Source organism: Callorhinus ursinus, unplaced genomic scaffold, assembly GCF_003265705.2.
Source record: "Callorhinus ursinus isolate GAN/ISIS: 27379988/994484 unplaced genomic scaffold, GSC_fseal_2.0 scaffold35, whole genome shotgun sequence".
Taxonomy (NCBI): Eukaryota; Metazoa; Chordata; class Mammalia; order Carnivora; family Otariidae; genus Callorhinus; species Callorhinus ursinus.
The window spans coordinates 12,169,782-12,175,946 of record NW_027397097.1 but is presented as its reverse complement, the minus strand read 5'-3'; the positions used below and the strand labels follow the sequence as shown (position 1 = coordinate 12,175,946).

Sequence of the window (6,165 nt, the reverse complement as noted above, 5' to 3'; positions counted from 1 at the left end):
CAAATGTACCACTCTGGTATAGGATGTTAATAGTAGGGAGGCTGGAGAGGGGGAGTATATGGGAATGCTTTGTATTTTTTTTTTAATGAGCAAAGGATTTAAGTAAACATTTCTCCAAAGTACATATACAAATGGCCAATAATAATATAAAAATGCTAAACATTATTAGCCATTAAGGAAATATAAATCAAGAGTATAATGACATACCACTTTCCACTCACAAAATGGCTATAATCCAAAAGACAGAAAATAAGTATTTTTGATGAGGATGTAGGAGAATTAGAGCTCTGATATACAGCTGGGGAGAATGTTAAAGAGTATAGCTGCTTTGGAAAACCGTCTGGCAATTCCTCAAACTATTAAACTTAGAGTTACCATACATTCCAAAAAATTCAGTAGCATTTTGGGTCACTTGGCAAATGGGCTGGAGTAGCACACCCAAATGAGAAATAGGTTGACTCCAAAATAAAAAAAAACAACAACAACTAGACATTGTGCCTTTATTTTTGTTGTAGGAGTCACCAGATGCAGCACTTTATCCTTAATCTTAGAAGGAATATCTCTACATGCCCCACACCATTGGGCCTCAAGAAGTTTCACTGAGGTAGAAGGCCTCTGAATTTTTGTTGGATTAATTTCCCACTCTCTGACACACAGATACCCGACCAATAAGTCTAGAGTAGTCACTCCTTTGCTCAGTAGGTCCAATCAGCATAATGTCATCTCATTATAATGGACCCAGTGTCATATATTGTGGAAGAGAAAGATGATCAGAGTTCCTGCAAACTAAATTATGATATAAGGCTGAGAGTTAATATACTCCTGAGGTAGGATAGTGAAGTTATATTGCTGGTCTTGCCAGCTGAAAGAAAACTGCTACTTGTTGTCTTAATTCAGAGATTAAGTATGGTATAAAGAGATATATATGGATGCCAAGTTGACAAGGGGTGGCTAGTGATGGTTAATATTATGTGTCAACAAATGTAAAGAGGCACTCACTTTCTCACTCTCACGGTTACTTGCATGACTTAAGAGCGAGTACATCCTTCAATTTTGTGCCCTGAGCACCTTGTTTGCCTCACCCCTGTCCAGTCTTAGCCCTCCCACCTCTAACATCTCCAACCTCTTCCTAGTTCTATGTGTATGTTCAGGTCAGAAAAGAGACCCCCATGATCCAGTAGCTTTCCCTTTTCAGACCTTGTCCCCAGGACTTTAGGAGGGTGAAAATAGCCAACCATTAATATGTAAGTCAAGTCTCCTCCATCTGCCCAAACTTACCTCCACTCCTCCCAGGCTCCATCTCTGTTCTCTTTCTCTTTTCAGGAACATTTCAAATCCAAGGGCCCTGTGAACCCGGTGGTTCTGCCCTGATCTGCCCTGCTTCCTTTTTCCCACTCAAAGCACTACCAAGATAAGGTAAGCTGATTCCGTTCCCTGTCCTCCCAGGTGGTGTATCTGTACAAAATTGGAAGGGACCAGTTTAAGGAGGTCATGCAGAAGTATTTGGGGTGAAGGTAGAGGTTTAGAAATGGGTAGGGACTATTTGTGTTGGACTGTGTTGGGCTCCTATCTAGCTCAGGAGTCTAGATCCCTATCTTTTGGATAGATAGATTGGATCCTATCTATCTCTGAAGTCTTGAAGCCAAGACTTCAGAGCCTCAGTTTCCTGCCCCATACATTGGGGTCTAGTCCATAGCAATAACTCTTCAGAAGGAGGGCAGGAACATGTGTGCAGGGAAATGAGTTTAGAACCTGACGTCTCTCTCTCTCTCTTCCTAGTTCTTAGCATAGATCCTCACTTCCATGTGGAGGTCACTAAGTCCAGAGAAATCCAATTAGAGTGCAACTCAGGAGGCTTGTTCCTTCAGCCAAAGGTTTGGTGGATGTACTTGCAGGGAGGGAAAATTCCAGCTGTGTCTGAGTCTCAGATCCAGAACAAAAGTGCTCTGTTCCATGTAATAGCATCACTTCTCTTCAGAGAAAACTTCTCAGAAAAATTTAATGTGTTCTGTCTGGAACCCAGTACTGAATCAGAAGAAGGAAGAACAATTGTCCATAGCAGGTCAGTTTTCTCTTTCCCCTCACTGTGCTCCCCAAAATGGGCTTTTATGCTCACACTCCATGCCAGTGGCACCTCTAACCGGGGTTTGGCAGATATTTTCTCATGTTAGATATAGATTATGTATTTTAGGCAGGAGTATCTCAGAAATAATTCTGTGTTCTTCTTGATGCATTCCATCTTAGTAGAGTGTGATTTCAATTTGTCCCATTACTGATAATGTTTATTTTGATCATTTGACTAATGTGGTAACTTCCAGGCTTTTTTACTATATAAAGTTACTCTTTTCTACTTTATTTTTTTATTATGTTATGTTAATCACCATACATTACATTATTAGTTTTTGATGTAGTGCTCCATGATTCATTGTTCGTGTATAACAGCCAGTGCTCCATGCAGAACGTGCCCTCTTTAATACCCATCACCAAGCTAACCCATCCCCCCCACCCCTCTCCCCTCTAGAACCCTCAGTTTGTTTCTCAGAACCCATCGTCTCTCATGGTTCTTCTCTCCCTCCGATTTCCCCCCCTTCATTCTTTCCCTCCTGCTATCCTCTTCTTTTTTTTTTTCTAACATATAATGTATTATTTGTTTCAGAGGTACAGGTCTGTGATTCAACAGTCTTAAACAATTCACAGCGCTCACAATAGCACATACCCTCCCCAATGTCTATCACCCAGCCACCCCATCCCTCCCATCCCCCACCACTCCAGCAGTTTGTTTCCTGAGATTAAGAATTCCTCATATCAGTGAGGTCATATGATACATGTCTTTCTCTGATTGACTTATTTTGCTCAGCATAACACCCTCCAGTTCCATCCATGTTGTTGCAAATGGCAAGATCTCATTCCTTTTGATGGCTGCATAATATTCCATTGTATATATATACCACTTCTTCTTTGTTTAATCTTTTCATTTATTTATTTTTTTAATTTTTATTGTTATGTTAATCACCATACATTACATCATTAGTTTTTGATGTAGTGTTCCATGATTCATTGTTTGGGCATAACACCCAGTGCTCCACGCAGAATGTGCCCTCTTCAATACCCATCACCAGGCTAGCCCATCCCCCCACCTCCTCCCCTCTAGAACCCTCAGTTTCTTTTTCAGAGTCCATCGTGTCTCATGGTTCATCTCCCCTCCGATTTCCCCCCCTTCATTCTTCCCCTCCTGCTATCTTCTTTTTTTTTTTAACATATAATGTATTATTTGTTTCAGATGTACAGGTCTGTGATTCAGCAGTCTTACACAATTCACAGCGCTCACCATGGCACATACCCTCCCCAATGTCTATCAACCAGCCACCCCATCCCTCCCACCTCCCACCACTCCAGCAACCCTAAGTTTGCTTCCTGAGATTAAGGATTCCTCATATCAGTGAGGTCATATGATACACATCTTTCTCTGATTGACTCATTTCACTCAGCATAACACCTTCCAGTTCCATCCACGTCGTTGCAAATGGCAAGATCTCATTGCTTTTGATGGCTGCATAATATTCCATTGTATATATATATACCACTTCTTCTTTATCCATTCATCTGTCGATGGACATCTTGGCTCTTTCCACAGTTTGGCTATTGTGGACATTGCTACTATAAACATTGGGGTGCACGTACCCCTTCGGACCCCTACATTTGTATCTTTGGGGTAAATACCCAGTAGTGCAATTGCTGGGTCGTAGGGTAGCTCTATTTTCAACTTTTTGAGGAACCTCCATACTGTTTTCTAGAGTGGCTGCACCAGCCTGCATTCCCACGAACACTGTAGGAGGGTTCCCCCTACTCCGCATCCACACCAACATCTGCCATTTCCTGACTTGTTAATTCTAGCCATTCTGACTGGTGTGAGGTGCTATCTCATTGAGGTTTTGATTTGGATTTCCCTGATGCTGAGCAATGTTGAGCACTTTTTCATGTGTCTGTTGGCCATTTGGATGTCTTCTTTGGAAAAATGTCTGTTCATGTCTTCTGCCCATTTCTTGATTGGATCATTTGTTCTTTGGGTGTTGAGTTTAAGAAGTTCTTTATAGATTTTGGATACTAGCCCTTTATCTGACATGTCATTTGCAAATACCTTCTCCCATTCTGTCGGTTGTCTTTTGGTTTTATGGACTGTTTCTTTTGCTGTGCAAAAGATTTTATCTTGATGAAGTCCCAATAGTTCATTTTTGCCCTTGCTTCCCTTGCCTTTGGTGATGTTTCTAGGAAGTTGCTGTGGCTGAGGTCGAAGAGGTTGCTGCCTGTGTTCTCCTTTAGGATTTTGATGGACTCCTGTCTTACATTTAGGTCTTTCAACCATTTTGAGTCTATATTTGTGTGTGGTATAAGGAAATGGTCCAGTTTCATTCTTCTGCATGTGGCTGTCCAATTTTGCCAACACCATTTGTTGAAGAGACTGTCTTTTTTCCACTGGACATTCTTTCCTGCTTTGTCAAAGATTAGTTGACCATAGAGTTGAGGGTCCATTTCTGGGCTCTCTGTTCTGTTCCATTGATTTATGTGTCTGTTTTTGTGCCAGTACCATACTGTCTTGATGATGACAGCTTTGTAATAGAGCTTAAAGTCCAGGATTGTGATGCTGCCAGCATTGCTTTTCTTTTTCAACATTCCTCTGGCTCTTTGGGGTCTTTTCTGGTTCCATACAAATTTTAGGATTAGTTGTTCCATTTCTTTGAAAAAAGTGGATGGTATTTTGATAGGGATTGCATTGAATGTTTAGATTGCTCTAGGTAGCATTGACATCTTCACAATGTTTGTTCTTCCAATCCATGAGCATGGAACGTTTTTCCATTTCTTTGTGTCTTCCTCAACTTCTTTCATGAGTATTTTATAGTTTTCTGTACAGATTCTTTGCCTCTTTGGTTAGATTTATTCCTATGTATCTTATTGTTTGGGGGGCTATTGTAAATGGGAACAACTCCTTAATTTTTCTTTCTTCTGTCTTGTTGTTGGTGTATAGGAATGCCACTGATTTCTGTGCATTGATTTTATATCCTGCCACTTAACTGAATTCCTGTACGAGTTCTAGCATTTTTGGGGTGGAGTCTTTTGGGTTTTCCACATAAGGTATCATATCATCAGCAAAGAGTGAGAGTTTGACTTCTTCTTTGCCGATTTAGATGCCTTTTATTTGTTTTTGTTTTCTGATTGCTGTGGCTAGGACTTCTAATAATATGTTGAATAGCAGTGGTGAGAGTGGACAATCTGCCATGTTCCTGACCTTAGGGGGAAAGCTCTCAGCTTTTCCCCATTGAGAATGATATTCACTGTGGGTTTCTTATAGATGGCTTTTATGATATTGAGGTATGTACCCTCTATCCCTAAACTCTGAAGAGTTTTGATCAAGAAAGGATGCTGTACTTTATCAAATGCTTTTTCTGCATCTATTGAGAGGATCATATGATTCTTGTTCTTTCTTTTGTTAATGTATTGTATCACGTTGATTGATTTGCGGATGTTGAACCAACCTTGCAGCCCAGGGATAAATCCCACTTGGTCATGGTGAATAATCCTTTAAATGGACTGTTGTATTCTATTGGCCAGTATTTTGGTGAGAATTTTTGCATCCATGTTCATCAAGGATATTGGTCTGTAATTCTCCTTTTTGATGGGGTCTCTGTCTGGTTTGGGGATCTAGGTAATGGTGGCCTCATAAAACGAGTTTGGAAGTTTTCCTTCCATTTTTAGTTTTTGGAACAGTTTCAGAAGAATAGGTATTAATTCTTCTTTAAATGTTTGGTAGAATTCCCCTGGGAAGCCATCTGGCCCTGGGCTTTTGTTTGTTGGGAGATTTTTGATGACGGCTTCAATTTCTTTAGTGGTTATAGGTCTGTTCAGGTTTTCTGTTTCTTCCTGGTTCAGTTTTGGTAGTTGATACATCTCTAGGAATGCATCCATTTCTTCCAGGTTATCTAATTTGCTGACATATAGTTGCTCATAATATGTTTGTACAATTGTTTGTATTTCTTTGGTGTTGGTTGTGATCTCGCCTCTTTCATTCATGATTTTGTTGATTTGGGTCATTTCTCTTTTCTTTTGGATAAGTCTGGCCAAGGGTTTATCAATCTTGTTAATTCTTTCAAAGAACCAGCTCCTAGTTTC

The 6,165-nt window shown here is 40.3% G+C and overlaps 1 long non-coding RNA gene across 2 annotated transcripts in view; it reads left to right on the top strand.

Moving 5' to 3' along the window:
- Positions 1 to 539: 539 nt before the first annotated feature.
- Positions 540 to 6,165, top strand: part of LOC141370453 (uncharacterized) — a 39,470-nt gene continuing 33,844 nt past the window's right edge. Inside the window, exons 1-3 of one of the 2 annotated variants that reach the window (XR_012374487.1) lie at positions 540 to 604; positions 1,324 to 1,416; positions 1,780 to 1,909. This is a non-coding gene — a long non-coding RNA (uncharacterized lncRNA). Of the gene's footprint in view, positions 605 to 1,323; positions 1,417 to 1,779; positions 1,910 to 6,165 lie in introns of those variants that run through there. The other variant, XR_012374486.1, reaches the window with a different exon arrangement.